This window comes from Kogia breviceps, unplaced genomic scaffold, assembly GCF_026419965.1.
Source record: "Kogia breviceps isolate mKogBre1 unplaced genomic scaffold, mKogBre1 haplotype 1 scaffold_57, whole genome shotgun sequence".
Taxonomy (NCBI): Eukaryota; Metazoa; Chordata; class Mammalia; order Artiodactyla; family Physeteridae; genus Kogia; species Kogia breviceps.
In genome coordinates, this window is record NW_026712012.1 from 732,256 (window position 1) to 750,847 (window position 18,592).

Consider the following 18,592-nt stretch of genomic DNA (forward strand, 5'->3'; position numbering starts at 1 on the left):
AATGGAATGTGCCAGGAAAAAACCCCAGAAGTGTATGTCACATTACTTCTTGTTCGCTCTTTTAATTTGTTTAAATCGGGGTAATGATTAGAATACTGTTGGTCCTATATGTACAGAATCTGGTTCATTTGTACGTTTTATATGTATATATATATATATATATATATATATATATATATATATATATTCTTGTACAGATCCTCTTCCCATGTAAATTATTGCAGAGTGTTCTGGTGACCTCCCTTGCTATATGGTCGGTCTGTTTGATATATATATTTAATACGTATTTGTACACATATGGTGACACTAATCTTAAGTTATCCATTCCCCCCACCTTTCATTTTACTTAAGCTTAGTTTGTTTTCTAAGTGTGTGAGTGTCTTTCTTTGTGGAAATATGTTCATTTGTGTCAGCTGTTAGATAACGCCTATAGGTGATGTCATACGGTATGCCTTTTGCTTTCCGACTTAACTCATGTTCTGTGATGATCTCTAGGCTCATCTCGGGTGCCTCAAAGAGCAGTGTTTCCTTGTTTTCCATGGCTAATAGTCCACTGTGTCCACGGACCAGCTCTTCTTATCCATTCATCTGTTGATGGACATTTGGGTTGCTTCGGTGTCTTGGCTACTGTGAAAACTCGTGGAGTGCAGCTCTTGCAGCCCGTCTTCTCAGGTGAGAGGCTCGGCTGTGGGTGTTCTGGATGGAAGGGTGGCTCAATTTTTAATTGAAAACGCAGCTCCTTTCTGTTCTCATTATTGGCTGTTACAACTAGACATGTCCTCCGCAGACAGAGGGAACAGAGTTCTCTAAAACCCCTTCAGCATTTATTGTTTGTAGTCTTTTGGCTGACGGTAGTTAACTTGGGTGAGCTGAAAGCTTTTTGTAGCTTAGAGGAGTCTGATCATTCCTGAGGTTGAGCTTTTCTCCATTTTGCTTTTTTGATAAAGAGTGAGTAAAACTTACCTCTTCATACTATCTCTTTGACACATTTGCCTGCTTTGAATTTTTTTCACCACTGCCGAGCTCAGGACATTTTTTTTTTTTTTGAGGGCAGGTGTCTTTTAGAGGCCGGAGTCCTTGTGAATGTTAAGTGACCCATAGCTATCCGTTTAAAGCCGCTCTTGCGGGAAACGGCCACAAGGCGGCAGCATTTCTCCATTTCCAACTCTGGGTTTTCCTGCAACAGAGGCTTCCTGGAAATTGTGTTAGTAGGCTGCAAATGAGAGTGCAGTGTGTCAGGGCAAACCCCCAAGAGCTTATATCTCCTTACTTCTTGTGTGTTTTTTAAAATTTAATTGTTATCTAGTATCACAGCCAATTGGATAAAAATGTGGTGTGTGTTCTAGGTGTACTGCATCTGGTTCATCATATGTATGTGTCAATCTATTCATCTTTGGATCCTTTCCCGTGTAGGTTATTACAGAGTGTTGAGTCGACCTCTCTTGGTATTCCTTAGGTATTTTGTGATTATATATTTCATATGTATCAGTACATGTCTGTAAACCCCCATATCCAAATTCATACATTCCTTACACCTTTCCACTTGGTTAAGCATAGTTGGTTTTCTGCATCTATGCACGGCCTTCTCTTGGAAATGACTTCATGGGTATCAATGTTGAAGTAACAGCTATAAGTGATGTCATAGGATATTTCTATTTCGGTTTCTTTCGTACTTCCTTTTGGGTGGGTATCTCTAGATCCTTCTACGGTGGTGCCAGAGGCACCTGTTGCATGCTCTTCCGTGGCTCATGTTCCATTGTGCACATGGGCCCCCTTCTTCTTGGTGCATTGTTCTGTTGATGGACATTTGGGTTTCTTCCAAGTCTTGGCTATGGTACATGTTGCTGCAGTGCAGGATGGCCAGCCTGTGTCTTTTTGATTTTGGTCTACTCGGGAGATAGGCCCATCAGTGGGCCTACCCGATTACAGGTTAGCTCAATTTTTACCTTTCAGTGCACCTCCACGGTGTTCTCACTACTAGCTGTTCCCAGGTTACGTCCCAGCGGCCGCTAGAGGGCACAGAGTTCTCTAAAACACCTTGAGCATTTATTCTTTGTAGACTCTGTGGCTGATGATCATTCTGACGACGGTGGGTGAACGTTTCTGTCGACTGGATTTGCATGGCTTTATTAATTCCTGATGTTGAGCATTTTTCCATGCCCTTTTATTTATCACAAGAGAAAGAAAGAAAGAGAAGACAAAATGTGCACAAAATATGCCTCTTGAAATTGTCGTTTTGAAATGTGCACGTCTTTTGAGTTGTTTTCCTCGATGGACGACCCAAGAATCGTTTTTGAGGGCAGGTGTCATTTATAGGCCTGCAATGATTTTGAATATCAAGTGACCATTAGCACTGGGTTTAAAGCTGCTGTTTTGAGAAACGGCCACAAGGCGGCAGCAGGTCTCCTTTACCAAACCTGGTTACTCGGGCAACAGAGCCTCCGTGGAAGTCGTATTCTAGGTTGTCAATTAGAATGGACTGTGCCAGGAAAAAGCCCCTTATGTTTGTGCCTCACGACTGACTTGTTCGTTTTTTAATTCAATGTTTATTGTTTCTCACAGCAAGTTTGATTACAATGTTTTGCTTGTTGTGGGTGTGAAAGATGTGGCTCTTTTACACATAAACACGTATCTAGTCTTCTTTGGATCCTTTTCCCATGTAGCTTATGACACAATGTTGAGTACTCTTCTCTTGGTATTCCGTAGGCCTTTGGTGATTTTGTATTTCACCTGTGTTTGTATCTCTCTCTTAAACCCAATTTCCTAATGTACACAATTCTCACACCTGTCCATGGGTGAACCATAAATCTGTTTATTGCATCTGTGATTGCCTTTCTCTGTGGAAATATCTTCAGTGATATCAATTTTTAGGGAACACCTATAAGTGATATCGTAGGCTATGTATCTTTCGCTCTGTGACTTACTGCAAGGTGCGTGATGAACTCTAGCCTCACCGATGGTGCTGTTGATGGCATTGTTTCCTTTTGTTCCTTGGCTAATATTCCATCTGTTCAGGTCCCTGTTCTTCTTTGTCCACTCATCTGTTGATGGACTTTCTGCTTGCTTCCATGTCCTGGCTATTGTAATACTCCTGCAATGCAGATTTGCCTGCCTGTGTCTTTCCACTTCTGTCTTCTTTCTTAGGTTATAGGCCCACGAGTGGGCCTGCTGGATCATATCGTAACTCAGTGTTTACCTTGTAAAGGCACCTCCATTCTGTTCCCATTAGTGCCTCTTACCAGGTGAAGTCCTGTGGCGAGCATTGCCCTCTGAGGAAGGCGCCACTAAGACCCTCCTAAGCCTCAGGGCCCGACTGTACTCTCCTTGGTATGCATCCTGGACTTTATGGTATGAACATACAAAAGGAGATGGCCTTTGGCCAAATCGCTCCAGGGACCTGCTCAGTTACTGGGAGTCCCTGGTTGTTCCCTAAAGCTAGGAAAAGCAACCCTGGAGGGGAAATTGGTGCCTTTGAGGGAGAAGCCGAGCAGCCAACCAACCAGCTGATGCTGATAAGGTGTGACTAAGCCGAGAAGCCAACCAACCAGCTGATGCCGATAAGGCGTGACGAAGCAAAGTCCCTGCTTTAGGGGTATATATACGGCTAGGCTTTGTTATTAAACTTGCCTTGCAAGCGTCAGTTGCTTGTGCCCTTCTGATCCCATACCTTGGTGCGTTCAGTTCCCTACCCCCTCTCGTCGGTTGTTGCTACACTTTGAGGACCCGCCGCGGCTGGCGGCAAAGTCCCACTTAACCTAGAGGGTATGCACTTCTCCACAACCCCTTCAGCATGAATTGTTGGTAGTCTTGTTGCTGATGGTTCTTCTGACTGGTGTGAGCCGATACCTCTGTGGTTGGATTTGCATGCGTCTCATAAAGCCTTGAAATTGAGCTTTCAGGGATGTCCTTTTTTTCTTCAAACTGTGTGTGTAGCTTACCTCATCACATTCTTTTCTTGAAGTATGTGCCGCCTTTTGAAATATTTTGGCCACTACCTCCCTCAAGACATTTTGAGGGCAGGTTTCATTGACAGCCCTCCAGGACTTGTGCACACGAAGTGACCATTAGCACGGGTTTTCAAGCTGCCGTTGCAGGTAACGGCCAGAGGGCTGCAGCATTTCTGCGTTTCCCACTCTGGTAACTAGTGAAACAGACCTTCCTGCCAGTGGTGTTCCTCGGTTATCAATGACGGTGGGATGTGTCTGGAGAAACCCCCCAAAGCTGATGTCTCCTTACTTATATCTGTTTTTAAAATGGAATTTCTACTTTTCACTGGAGTACTCTTCCATTGTGTCCATGGACCACTGCTCCTTTCTGCATTCCTCTGTGGCTGGGCATTTTCATTGCTTCCAAGTGTTGGCTATGGTAAACATTGCTGGATTGCAGGATTGCCAGCCCGTGTCTTTTTGATTCTCATCCTCTCAGGTGATAGACCCAGCAGTGGCTATGCTTGATTGAACGGTCGCTCAATGTTGACCCTTTCCAGGCAACTCCACTGTGTTTTCCTTAGGGGCTCTTACCACGTCCCACTTAGAACCGAGGGTACGTATTTCTTCACCACCCCGTCAGCATTTCTTGTTTGCAGAAGTTTTGCTGCTGGCCATGCTGAGTCGGCTGACATGATAGGTTTTTGTAACGTGTATTTTCGTGTCTAATAATTCCTAAGGTTCAGCATTTTTCCACGCCTTTTTTTATTCTGTTAAACAAAAACGGAAAAAAAAAAACCGTGAGTACAATAAACCTCTCGAAATTGTCTTCTTGGAAGGTTGCCCTCTTTGGACTTTTTTGGTCGATTTTCGACCCCAGGATTTTGTTTTGGAGGGCAGGTGTCATTTACAAGCCTGCAATGGGTGTGAATATTGAGTGACCATTAGCACTGACTTTAAAGCTGCTGCTGTGGGAAACGGCCACAAGGCGTCAGCATTGCTACATTCCCACATCTGGTTACTAGGGCAGCAGAGCCTTCTGGAAGTCCTGTTCCCAGGTTGTCAATTAGAATGGAATGTGCCAGGAAAAAACCCCAGAAGTGTATGTCACATTACTTCTTGTTCGCTCTTTTAATTTGTTTAAATCGGGGTAATGATTAGAATACTGTTGGTCCTATATGTACAGAATCTGGTTCATTTGTACGTTTTATATGTATATATATATATATATATATATATATATATTCTTGTACAGATCCTCTTCCCATGTAAATTATTGCAGAGTGTTCTGGTGACCTCCCTTGCTATATGGTCGGTCTGTTTGATATATATATTTAATACGTATTTGTACACATATGGTGACACTAATCTTAAGTTATCCATTCCCCCCACCTTTCATTTTACTTAAGCTTAGTTTGTTTTCTAAGTGTGTGAGTGTCTTTCTTTGTGGAAATATGTTCATTTGTGTCAGCTGTTAGATAACGCCTATAGGTGATGTCATACGGTATGCCTTTTGCTTTCCGACTTAACTCATGTTCTGTGATGATCTCTAGGCTCATCTCGGGTGCCTCAAAGAGCAGTGTTTCCTTGTTTTCCATGGCTAATAGTCCACTGTGTCCACGGACCAGCTCTTCTTATCCATTCATCTGTTGATGGACATTTGGGTTGCTTCGGTGTCTTGGCTACTGTGAAAACTCGTGGAGTGCAGCTCTTGCAGCCCGTCTTCTCAGGTGAGAGGCTCGGCTGTGGGTGTTCTGGATGGAAGGGTGGCTCAATTTTTAATTGAAAACGCAGCTCCTTTCTGTTCTCATTATTGGCTGTTACAACTAGACATGTCCTCCGCAGACAGAGGGAACAGAGTTCTCTAAAACCCCTTCAGCATTTATTGTTTGTAGTCTTTTGGCTGACGGTAGTTAACTTGGGTGAGCTGAAAGCTTTTTGTAGCTTAGAGGAGTCTGATCATTCCTGAGGTTGAGCTTTTCTCCATTTTGCTTTTTTGATAAAGAGTGAGTAAAACTTACCTCTTCATACTATCTCTTTGACACATTTGCCTGCTTTGAATTTTTTTCACCACTGCCGAGCTCAGGACATTTTTTTTTTTTTTTGAGGGCAGGTGTCTTTTAGAGGCCGGAGTCCTTGTGAATGTTAAGTGACCCATAGCTATCCGTTTAAAGCCGCTCTTGCGGGAAACGGCCACAAGGCGGCAGCATTTCTCCATTTCCAACTCTGGGTTTTCCTGCAACAGAGGCTTCCTGGAAATTGTGTTAGTAGGCTGCAAATGAGAGTGCAGTGTGTCAGGGCAAACCCCCAAGAGCTTATATCTCCTTACTTCTTGTGTGTTTTTTAAAATTTAATTGTTATCTAGTATCACAGCCAATTGGATAAAAATGTGGTGTGTGTTCTAGGTGTACTGCATCTGGTTCATCATATGTATGTGTCAATCTATTCATCTTTGGATCCTTTCCCGTGTAGGTTATTACAGAGTGTTGAGTCGACCTCTCTTGGTATTCCTTAGGTATTTTGTGATTATATATTTCATATGTATCAGTACATGTCTGTAAACCCCCATATCCAAATTCATACATTCCTTACACCTTTCCACTTGGTTAAGCATAGTTGGTTTTCTGCATCTATGCACGGCCTTCTCTTGGAAATGACTTCATGGGTATCAATGTTGAAGTAACAGCTATAAGTGATGTCATAGGATATTTCTATTTCGGTTTCTTTCGTACTTCCTTTTGGGTGGGTATCTCTAGATCCTTCTACGGTGGTGCCAGAGGCACCTGTTGCATGCTCTTCCGTGGCTCATGTTCCATTGTGCACATGGGCCCCCTTCTTCTTGGTGCATTGTTCTGTTGATGGACATTTGGGTTTCTTCCAAGTCTTGGCTATGGTACATGTTGCTGCAGTGCAGGATGGCCAGCCTGTGTCTTTTTGATTTTGGTCTACTCGGGAGATAGGCCCATCAGTGGGCCTACCCGATTACAGGTTAGCTCAATTTTTACCTTTCAACGCACCTCCACGGTGTTCTCACTACTAGCTGTTCCCAGGTTACGTCCCAGCGGCCGCTAGAGGGCACAGAGTTCTCTAAAACACCTTGAGCATTTATTCTTTGTAGACTCTGTGGCTGATGATCATTCTGACGACGGTGGGTGAACGTTTCTGTCGACTGGATTTGCATGGCTTTATTAATTCCTGATGTTGAGCATTTTTCCATGCCCTTTTATTTATCACAAGAGAAAGAAAGAAAGAGAAGACAAAATGTGCACAAAAATATGCCTCTTGAAATTGTCGTTTTGAAATGTGCACGTCTTTTGAGTTGTTTTCCTCGATGGACGACCCAAGAATCGTTTTTGAGGGCAGGTGTCATTTATAGGCCTGCAATGATTTTGAATATCAAGTGACCATTAGCACTGGGTTTAAAGCTGCTGTTTTGAGAAACGGCCACAAGGCGGCAGCAGGTCTCCTTTACCAAACCTGGTTACTCGGGCAACAGAGCCTCCGTGGAAGTCGTATTCTCGGTTGTCAATTAGAATGGACTGTGCCAGGAAAAAGCCCCTTATGTTTGTGCCTCACGACTGACTTGTTCGTTTTTTAATTCAATGTTTATTGTTTCTCACAGCAAGTTTGATTACAATGTTTTGCTTGTTGTGGGTGTGAAAGATGTGGCTCTTTTACACATAAACATGTATCTAGTCTTCTTTGGATCCTTTTCCCATGTAGCTTATGACACAATGTTGAGTACTCTTCTCTTGGTATTCCGTAGGCCTTTGGTGATTTTGTATTTCACCTGTGTTTGTATCTCTCTCTTAAACCCAATTTCCTAATGTACACAATTCTCACACCTGTCCATGGGTGAACCATAAATCTGTTTATTGCATCTGTGATTGCCTTTCTCTGTGGAAATATCTTCAGTGATATCAATTTTTAGGGAACACCTATAAGTGATATCGTAGGCTATGTATCTTTCGCTCTGTGACTTACTGCAAGGTGCGTGATGAACTCTAGCCTCACCGATGGTGCTGTTGATGGCATTGTTTCCTTTTGTTCCTTGGCTAATATTCCATCTGTTCAGGTCCCTGTTCTTCTTTGTCCACTCATCTGTTGATGGACTTTCTGCTTGCTTCCATGTCCTGGCTATTGTAATACTCCTGCAATGCAGATTTGCCTGCCTGTGTCTTTCCACTTCTGTCTTCTTTCTTAGGTTATAGGCCCACGAGTGGGCCTGCTGGATCATATCGTAACTCAGTGTTTACCTTGTAAAGGCACCTCCATTCTGTTCCCATTAGTGCCTCTTACCAGGTGAAGTCCTGTGGCGAGCATTGCCCTCTGAGGAAGGCGCCACTAAGACCCTCCTAAGCCTCAGGGCCCGACTGTACTCTCCTTGGTATGCATCCTGGACTTTATGGTATGAACATACAAAAGGAGATGGCCTTTGGCCAAATCGCTCCAGGGACCTGCTCAGTTACTGGGAGTCCCTGGTTGTTCCCTAAAGCTAGGAAAAGCAACCCTGGAGGGGAAATTGGTGCCTTTGAGGGAGAAGCCGAGCAGCCAACCAACCAGCTGATGCTGATAAGGTGTGACTAAGCCGAGAAGCCAACCAACCAGCTGATGCCGATAAGGCGTGACGAAGCAAAGTCCCTGCTTTAGGGGTATATATACGGCTAGGCTTTGTTATTAAACTTGCCTTGCAAGCGTCAGTTGCTTGTGCCCTTCTGATCCCATACCTTGGTGCGTTCAGTTCCCTACCCCCTCTCGTCGGTTGTTGCTACACTTTGAGGACCCGCCGCGGCTGGCGGCAAAGTCCCACTTAACCTAGAGGGTATGCACTTCTCCACAACCCCTTCAGCATGAATTGTTGGTAGTCTTGTTGCTGATGGTTCTTCTGACTGGTGTGAGCCGATACCTCTGTGGTTGGATTTGCATGCGTCTCATAAAGCCTTGAAATTGAGCTTTCAGGGATGTCCTTTTTTTCTTCAAACTGTGTGTGTAGCTTACCTCATCACATTCTTTTCTTGAACTATGTGCCGCCTTTTGAAATATTTTGGCCACTACCTGCCTCAAGACATTTTGAGGGCAGGTTTCATTGACAGCCCTCCAGGACTTGTGCACACGAAGTGACCATTAGCACGGGTTTTCAAGCTGCCGTTGCAGGTAACGGCCAGAGGGCTGCAGCATTTCTGCGTTTCCCACTCTGGTAACTAGTGAAACAGACCTTCCTGCCAGTGGTGTTCCTCGGTTATCAATGACGGTGGGATGTGTCTGGAGAAACCCCCCAAAGCTGATGTCTCCTTACTTATATCTGTTTTTAAAATGGAATTTCTACTTTTCACTGGAGTACTCTTCCATTGTGTCCATGGACCACTGCTCCTTTCTGCATTCCTCTGTGGCTGGGCATTTTCATTGCTTCCAAGTGTTGGCTATGGTAAACATTGCTGGATTGCAGGATTGCCAGCCCGTGTATTTTTGATTCTCATCCTCTCAGGTGATAGACCCAGCAGTGGCTATGCTTGATTGAACGGTCGCTCAATGTTGACCCTTTCCAGGCAACTCCACTGTGTTTTCCTTAGGGGCTCTTACCACGTCCCACTTAGAACCGAGGGTACGTATTTCTTCACCACCCCGTCAGCATTTCTTGTTTGCAGAAGTTTTGCTGCTGGCCATGCTGAGTCGGCTGACATGATAGGTTTTTGTAACGTGTATTTTCGTGTCTAATAATTCCTAAGGTTCAGCATTTTTCCACGCCTTTTTTTATTCTGTTAAACAAAAACGGAAAAAAAAAAACCGTGAGTACAATAAACCTCTCGAAATTGTCTTCTTGGAAGGTTGCCCTCTTTGGACTTTTTTGGTCGATTTTCGACCCCAGGATTTTGTTTTGGAGGGCAGGTGTCATTTACAAGCCTGCAATGGGTGTGAATATTGAGTGACCATTAGCACTGACTTTAAAGCTGCTGCTGTGGGAAACGGCCACAAGGCGTCAGCATTGCTACATTCCCACATCTGGTTACTAGGGCAGCAGAGCCTTCTGGAAGTCCTGTTCCCAGGTTGTCAATTAGAATGGAATGTGCCAGGAAAAAACCCCAGAAGTGTATGTCACATTACTTCTTGTTCGCTCTTTTAATTTGTTTAAATCGGGGTAATGATTAGAATACTGTTGGTCCTATATGTACAGAATCTGGTTCATTTGTACGTTTTATATGTATATATATATATATATATATATATATATATATATATATATATATATATTCTTGTACAGATCCTCTTCCCATGTAAATTATTGCAGAGTGTTCTGGTGACCTCCCTTGCTATATGGTCGGTCTGTTTGATATATATATTTAATACGTATTTGTACACATATGGTGACACTAATCTTAAGTTATCCATTCCCCCCACCTTTCATTTTACTTAAGCTTAGTTTGTTTTCTAAGTGTGTGAGTGTCTTTCTTTGTGGAAATATGTTCATTTGTGTCAGCTGTTAGATAACGCCTATAGGTGATGTCATACGGTATGCCTTTTGCTTTCCGACTTAACTCATGTTCTGTGATGATCTCTAGGCTCATCTCGGGTGCCTCAAAGAGCAGTGTTTCCTTGTTTTCCATGGCTAATAGTCCACTGTGTCCACGGACCAGCTCTTCTTATCCATTCATCTGTTGATGGACATTTGGGTTGCTTCGGTGTCTTGGCTACTGTGAAAACTCGTGGAGTGCAGCTCTTGCAGCCCGTCTTCTCAGGTGAGAGGCTCGGCTGTGGGTGTTCTGGATGGAAGGGTGGCTCAATTTTTAATTGAAAACGCAGCTCCTTTCTGTTCTCATTATTGGCTGTTACAACTAGACATGTCCTCCGCAGACAGAGGGAACAGAGTTCTCTAAAACCCCTTCAGCATTTATTGTTTGTAGTCTTTTGGCTGACGGTAGTTAACTTGGGTGAGCTGAAAGCTTTTTGTAGCTTAGAGGAGTCTGATCATTCCTGAGGTTGAGCTTTTCTCCATTTTGCTTTTTTGATAAAGAGTGAGTAAAACTTACCTCTTCATACTATCTCTTTGACACATTTGCCTGCTTTGAATTTTTTTCACCACTGCCGAGCTCAGGACATTTTTTTTTTTTTTTGAGGGCAGGTGTCTTTTAGAGGCCGGAGTCCTTGTGAATGTTAAGTGACCCATAGCTATCCGTTTAAAGCCGCTCTTGCGGGAAACGGCCACAAGGCGGCAGCATTTCTCCATTTCCAACTCTGGGTTTTCCTGCAACAGAGGCTTCCTGGAAATTGTGTTAGTAGGCTGCAAATGAGAGTGCAGTGTGTCAGGGCAAACCCCCAAGAGCTTATATCTCCTTACTTCTTGTGTGTTTTTTAAAATTTAATTGTTATCTAGTATCACAGCCAATTGGATAAAAATGTGGTGTGTGTTCTAGGTGTACTGCATCTGGTTCATCATATGTATGTGTCAATCTATTCATCTTTGGATCCTTTCCCGTGTAGGTTACTACAGAGTGTTGAGTCGACCTCTCTTGGTATTCCTTAGGTATTTTGTGATTATATATTTCATATGTATCAGTACATGTCTGTAAACCCCCATATCCAAATTCATACATTCCTTACACCTTTCCACTTGGTTAAGCATAGTTGGTTTTCTGCATCTATGCACGGCCTTCTCTTGGAAATGACTTCATGGGTATCAATGTTGAAGTAACAGCTATAAGTGATGTCATAGGATATTTCTATTTCGGTTTCTTTTGTACTTCCTTTTGGGTGGGTATCTCTAGATCCTTCTACGGTGGTGCCAGAGGCACCTGTTGCATGCTCTTCCGTGGCTCATGTTCCATTGTGCACATGGGCCCCCTTCTTCTTGGTGCATTGTTCTGTTGATGGACATTTGGGTTTCTTCCAAGTCTTGGCTATGGTACATGTTGCTGCAGTGCAGGATGGCCAGCCTGTGTCTTTTTGATTTTGGTCTACTCGGGAGATAGGCCCATCAGTGGGCCTACCCGATTACAGGTTAGCTCAATTTTTACCTTTCAACGCACCTCCACGGTGTTCTCACTACTAGCTGTTCCCAGGTTACGTCCCAGCGGCCGCTAGAGGGCACAGAGTTCTCTAAAACACCTTGAGCATTTATTCTTTGTAGACTCTGTGGCTGATGATCATTCTGACGACGGTGGGTGAACGTTTCTGTCGACTGGATTTGCATGGCTTTATTAATTCCTGATGTTGAGCATTTTTCCATGCCCTTTTATTTATCACAAGAGAAAGAAAGAAAGAGAAGACAAAATGTGCACAAAATATGCCTCTTGAAATTGTCGTTTTGAAATGTGCACGTCTTTTGAGTTGTTTTCCTCGATGGACGACCCAAGAATCGTTTTTGAGGGCAGGTGTCATTTATAGGCCTGCAATGATTTTGAATATCAAGTGACCATTAGCACTGGGTTTAAAGCTGCTGTTTTGAGAAACGGCCACAAGGCGGCAGCAGGTCTCCTTTACCAAACCTGGTTACTCGGGCAACAGAGCCTCCGTGGAAGTCGTATTCTCGGTTGTCAATTAGAATGGACTGTGCCAGGAAAAAGCCCCTTATGTTTGTGCCTCACGACTGACTTGTTCGTTTTTTAATTCAATGTTTATTGTTTCTCACAGCAAGTTTGATTACAATGTTTTGCTTGTTGTGGGTGTGAAAGATGTGGCTCTTTTACACATAAACATGTATCTAGTCTTCTTTGGATCCTTTTCCCATGTAGCTTATGACACAATGTTGAGTACTCTTCTCTTGGTATTCCGTAGGCCTTTGGTGATTTTGTATTTCACCTGTGTTTGTATCTCTCTCTTAAACCCAATTTCCTAATGTACACAATTCTCACACCTGTCCATGGGTGAACCATAAATCTGTTTATTGCATCTGTGATTGCCTTTCTCTGTGGAAATATCTTCAGTGATATCAATTTTTAGGGAACACCTATAAGTGATATCGTAGGCTATGTATCTTTCGCTCTGTGACTTACTGCAAGGTGCGTGATGAACTCTAGCCTCACCGATGGTGCTGTTGATGGCATTGTTTCCTTTTGTTCCTTGGCTAATATTCCATCTGTTCAGGTCCCTGTTCTTCTTTGTCCACTCATCTGTTGATGGACTTTCTGCTTGCTTCCATGTCCTGGCTATTGTAATACTCCTGCAATGCAGATTTGCCTGCCTGTGTCTTTCCACTTCTGTCTTCTTTCTTAGGTTATAGGCCCACGAGTGGGCCTGCTGGATCATATCGTAACTCAGTGTTTACCTTGTAAAGGCACCTCCATTCTGTTCCCATTAGTGCCTCTTACCAGGTGAAGTCCTGTGGCGAGCATTGCCCTCTGAGGAAGGCGCCACTAAGACCCTCCTAAGCCTCAGGGCCCGACTGTACTCTCCTTGGTATGCATCCTGGACTTTATGGTATGAACATACAAAAGGAGATGGCCTTTGGCCAAATCGCTCCAGGGACCTGCTCAGTTACTGGGAGTCCCTGGTTGTTCCCTAAAGCTAGGAAAAGCAACCCTGGAGGGGAAATTGGTGCCTTTGAGGGAGAAGCCGAGCAGCCAACCAACCAGCTGATGCTGATAAGGTGTGACTAAGCCGAGAAGCCAACCAACCAGCTGATGCCGATAAGGCGTGACGAAGCAAAGTCCCTGCTTTAGGGGTATATATACGGCTAGGCTTTGTTATTAAACTTGCCTTGCAAGCGTCAGTTGCTTGTGCCCTTCTGATCCCATACCTTGGTGCGTTCAGTTCCCTACCCCCTCTCGTCGGTTGTTGCTACACTTTGAGGACCCGCCGCGGCTGGCGGCAAAGTCCCACTTAACCTAGAGGGTATGCACTTCTCCACAACCCCTTCAGCATGAATTGTTGGTAGTCTTGTTGCTGATGGTTCTTCTGACTGGTGTGAGCCGATACCTCTGTGGTTGGATTTGCATGCGTCTCATAAAGCCTTGAAATTGAGCTTTCAGGGATGTCCTTTTTTTCTTCAAACTGTGTGTGTAGCTTACCTCATCACATTCTTTTCTTGAAGTATGTGCCGCCTTTTGAAATATTTTGGCCACTACCTCCCTCAAGACATTTTGAGGGCAGGTTTCATTGACAGCCCTCCAGGACTTGTGCACACGAAGTGACCATTAGCACGGGTTTTCAAGCTGCCGTTGCAGGTAACGGCCAGAGGGCTGCAGCATTTCTGCGTTTCCCACTCTGGTAACTAGTGAAACAGACCTTCCTGCCAGTGGTGTTCCTCGGTTATCAATGACGGTGGGATGTGTCTGGAGAAACCCCCCAAAGCTGATGTCTCCTTACTTATATCTGTTTTTAAAATGGAATTTCTACTTTTCACTGGAGTACTCTTCCATTGTGTCCATGGACCACTGCTCCTTTCTGCATTCCTCTGTGGCTGGGCATTTTCATTGCTTCCAAGTGTTGGCTATGGTAAACATTGCTGGATTGCAGGATTGCCAGCCCGTGTCTTTTTGATTCTCATCCTCTCAGGTGATAGACCCAGCAGTGGCTATGCTTGATTGAACGGTCGCTCAATGTTGACCCTTTCCAGGCAACTCCACTGTGTTTTCCTTAGGGGCTCTTACCACGTCCCACTTAGAACCGAGGGTACGCATTTCTTCACCACCCCGTCAGCATTTCTTGTTTGCAGAAGTTTTGCTGCTGGCCATGCTGAGTCGTGTGACATGATAGGTTTTTGTAACGTGTATTTTCGTGTCTAATAATTCCTAAGGTTCAGCATTTTTCCACGCCTTTTTTTATTCTGTTAAACAAAAACAGAAAAAAAAAAACCGTGAGTACAATAAACCTCTCGAAATTGTCTTCTTGGAAGGTTGCCCTCTTTGGACTTTTTTGGTCGATTTTCGACCCCAGGATTTTGTTTTGGAGGGCAGGTGTCATTTACAAGCCTGCAATGGGTGTGAATATTGAGTGACCATTAGCACTGACTTTAAAGCTGCTGCTGTGGGAAACGGCCACAAGGCGTCAGCATTGCTACATTCCCACATCTGGTTACTAGGGCAGCAGAGCCTTCTGGAAGTCCTGTTCCCAGGTTGTCAATTAGAATGGAATGTGCCAGGAAAAAACCCCAGAAGTGTATGTCACATTACTTCTTGTTCGCTCTTTTAATTTGTTTAAATCGGGGTAATGATTAGAATACTGTTGGTCCTATATGTACAGAATCTGGTTCATTTGTACGTTTTATATGTGTATATATATATATATATATATATATATATATATATATATATATATTCTTGTACAGATCCTCTTCCCATGTAAATTATTGCAGAGTGTTCTGGTGACCTCCCTTGCTATATGGTCGGTCTGTTTGATATATATATTTAATACGTATTTGTACACATATGGTGACACTAATCTTAAGTTATCCATTCCCCCCACCTTTCATTTTACTTAAGCTTAGTTTGTTTTCTAAGTGTGTGAGTGTCTTTCTTTGTGGAAATATGTTCATTTGTGTCAGCTGTTAGATAACGCCTATAGGTGATGTCATACGGTATGCCTTTTGCTTTCCGACTTAACTCATGTTCTGTGATGATCTCTAGGCTCATCTCGGGTGCCTCAAAGAGCAGTGTTTCCTTGTTTTCCATGGCTAATAGTCCACTGTGTCCACGGACCAGCTCTTCTTATCCATTCATCTGTTGATGGACATTTGGGTTGCTTCGGTGTCTTGGCTACTGTGAAAACTCGTGGAGTGCAGCTCTTGCAGCCCGTCTTCTCAGGTGAGAGGCTCGGCTGTGGGTGTTCTGGATGGAAGGGTGGCTCAATTTTTAATTGAAAACGCAGCTCCTTTCTGTTCTCATTATTGGCTGTTACAACTAGACATGTCCTCCGCAGACAGAGGGAACAGAGTTCTCTAAAACCCCTTCAGCATTTATTGTTTGTAGTCTTTTGGCTGACGGTAGTTAACTTGGGTGAGCTGAAAGCTTTTTGTAGCTTAGAGGAGTCTGATCATTCCTGAGGTTGAGCTTTTCTCCATTTTGCTTTTTTGATAAAGAGTGAGTAAAACTTACCTCTTCATACTATCTCTTTGACACATTTGCCTGCTTTGAATTTTTTTCACCACTGCCGAGCTCAGGACATTTTTTTTTTTTTTGAGGGCAGGTGTCTTTTAGAGGCCGGAGTCCTTGTGAATGTTAAGTGACCCATAGCTATCCGTTTAAAGCCGCTCTTGCGGGAAACGGCCACAAGGCGGCAGCATTTCTCCATTTCCAACTCTGGGTTTTCCTGCAACAGAGGCTTCCTGGAAATTGTGTTAGTAGGCTGCAAATGAGAGTGCAGTGTGTCAGGGCAAACCCCCAAGAGCTTATATCTCCTTACTTCTTGTGTGTTTTTTAAAATTTAATTGTTATCTAGTATCACAGCCAATTGGATAAAAATGTGGTGTGTGTTCTAGGTGTACTGCATCTGGTTCATCATATGTATGTGTCAATCTATTCATCTTTGGATCCTTTCCCATGTAGGTTACTACAGAGTGTTGAGTCGACCTCTCTTGGTATTCCTTAGGTATTTTGTGATTATATATTTCATATGTATCAGTACATGTCTGTAAACCCCCATATCCAAATTCATACATTCCTTACACCTTTCCACTTGGTTAAGCATAGTTGGTTTTCTGCATCTATGCACGGCCTTCTCTTGGAAATGACTTCATGGGTATCAATGTTGAAGTAACAGCTATAAGTGATGTCATAGGATATTTCTATTTCGGTTTCTTTCGTACTTCCTTTTGGGTGGGTATCTCTAGATCCTTCTACGGTGGTGCCAGAGGCACCTGTTGCATGCTCTTCCGTGGCTCATGTTCCATTGTGCACATGGGCCCCCTTCTTCTTGGTGCATTGTTCTGTTGATGGACATTTGGGTTTCTTCCAAGTCTTGGCTATGGTACATGTTGCTGCAGTGCAGGATGGCCAGCCTGTGTCTTTTTGATTTTGGTCTACTCGGGAGATAGGCCCATCAGTGGGCCTACCCGATTACAGGTTAGCTCAATTTTTACCTTTCAACGCACCTCCACGGTGTTCTCACTACTAGCTGTTCCCAGGTTACGTCCCAGCGGCCGCTAGAGGGCACAGAGTTCTCTAAAACACCTTGAGCATTTATTCTTTGTAGACTCTGTGGCTGATGATCATTCTGACGACGGTGGGTGAACGTTTCTGTCGACTGGATTTGCATGGCTTTATTAATTCCTGATGTTGAGCATTTTTCCATGCCCTTTTATTTATCACAAGAGAAAGAAAGAAAGAGAAGACAAAATGTGCACAAAATATGCCTCTTGAAATTGTCGTTTTGAAATGTGCACGTCTTTTGAGTTGTTTTCCTCGATGGACGACCCAAGAATCGTTTTTGAGGGCAGGTGTCATTTATAGGCCTGCAATGATTTTGAATATCAAGTGACCATTAGCACTGGGTTTAAAGCTGCTGTTTTGAGAAACGGCCACAAGGCGGCAGCAGGTCTCCTTTACCAAACCTGGTTACTCGGGCAACAGAGCCTCCGTGGAAGTCGTATTCTAGGTTGTCAATTAGAATGGACTGTGCCAGGAAAAAGCCCCTTATGTTTGTGCCTCACGACTGACTTGTTCGTTTTTTAATTCAATGTTTATTGTTTCTCACAGCAAGTTTGATTACAATGTTTTGCTTGTTGTGGGTGTGAAAGATGTGGCTCTTTTACACATAAACATGTATCTAGTCTTCTTTGGATCCTTTTCCCATGTAGCTTATGACACAATGTTGAGTACTCTTCTCTTGGTATTCCGTAGGCCTTTGGTGATTTTGTATTTCACCTGTGTTTGTATCTCTCTCTTAAACCCAATTTCCTAATGTACACAATTCTCACACCTGTCCATGGGTGAACCATAAATCTGTTTATTGCATCTGTGATTGCCTTTCTCTGTGGAAATATCTTCAGTGATATCAATTTTTAGGGAACACCTATAAGTGATATCGTAGGCTATGTATCTTTCGCTCTGTGACTTACTGCAAGGTGCGTGATGAACTCTAGCCTCACCGATGGTGCTGTTGATGGCATTGTTTCCTTTTGTTCCTTGGCTAATATTCCATCTGTTCAGGTCCCTGTTCTTCTTTGTCCACTCATCTGTTGATGGACTTTCTGCTTGCTTCCATGTCCTGGCTATTGTAATACTCCTGCAATGCAGATTTGCCTGCCTGTGTCTTTCCACTTCTGTCTTCTTTCTTAGGTTATAGGCCCACGAGTGGGCCTGCTGGATCATATCGTAACTCAGTGTTTACCTTGTAAAGGCACCTCCATTCTGTTCCCATTAGTGCCTCTTACCAGGTGAAGTCCTGTGGCGAGCATTGCCCTCTGAGGAAGGCGCCACTAAGACCCTCCTAAGCCTCAGGGCCCGACTGTACTCTCCTTGGTATGCATCCTGGACTTTATGGTATGAACATACAAAAGGAGATGGCCTTTGGCCAAATCGCTCCAGGGACCTGCTCAGTTACTGGGAGTCCCTGGTTGTTCCCTAAAGCTAGGAAAAGCAACCCTGGAGGGGAAATTGGTGCCTTTGAGGGAGAAGCCGAGCAGCCAACCAACCAGCTGATGCTGATAAGGTGTGACTAAGCCGAGAAGCCAACCAACCAGCTGATGCCGATAAGGCGTGACGAAGCAAAGTCCCTGCTTTAGGGGTATATATACG

At 43.8% G+C, this 18,592-nt stretch overlaps 1 long non-coding RNA gene across 1 annotated transcript in view; it reads right to left on the reverse strand.

The window, feature by feature from the left end:
- Positions 1 to 2,536: 2,536 nt before the first annotated feature.
- LOC136793488 (uncharacterized) overlaps positions 2,537 to 18,592 on the reverse strand; it is a 203,853-nt gene continuing 187,797 nt past the window's right edge. The window contains exons 4-5 of the long non-coding RNA XR_010838777.1: positions 9,507 to 9,682; positions 2,537 to 4,696 (exon numbers count right to left, since the gene is read on the reverse strand). This is a non-coding gene — a long non-coding RNA (uncharacterized lncRNA). The remainder of the gene's footprint in view (positions 4,697 to 9,506; positions 9,683 to 18,592) is intronic.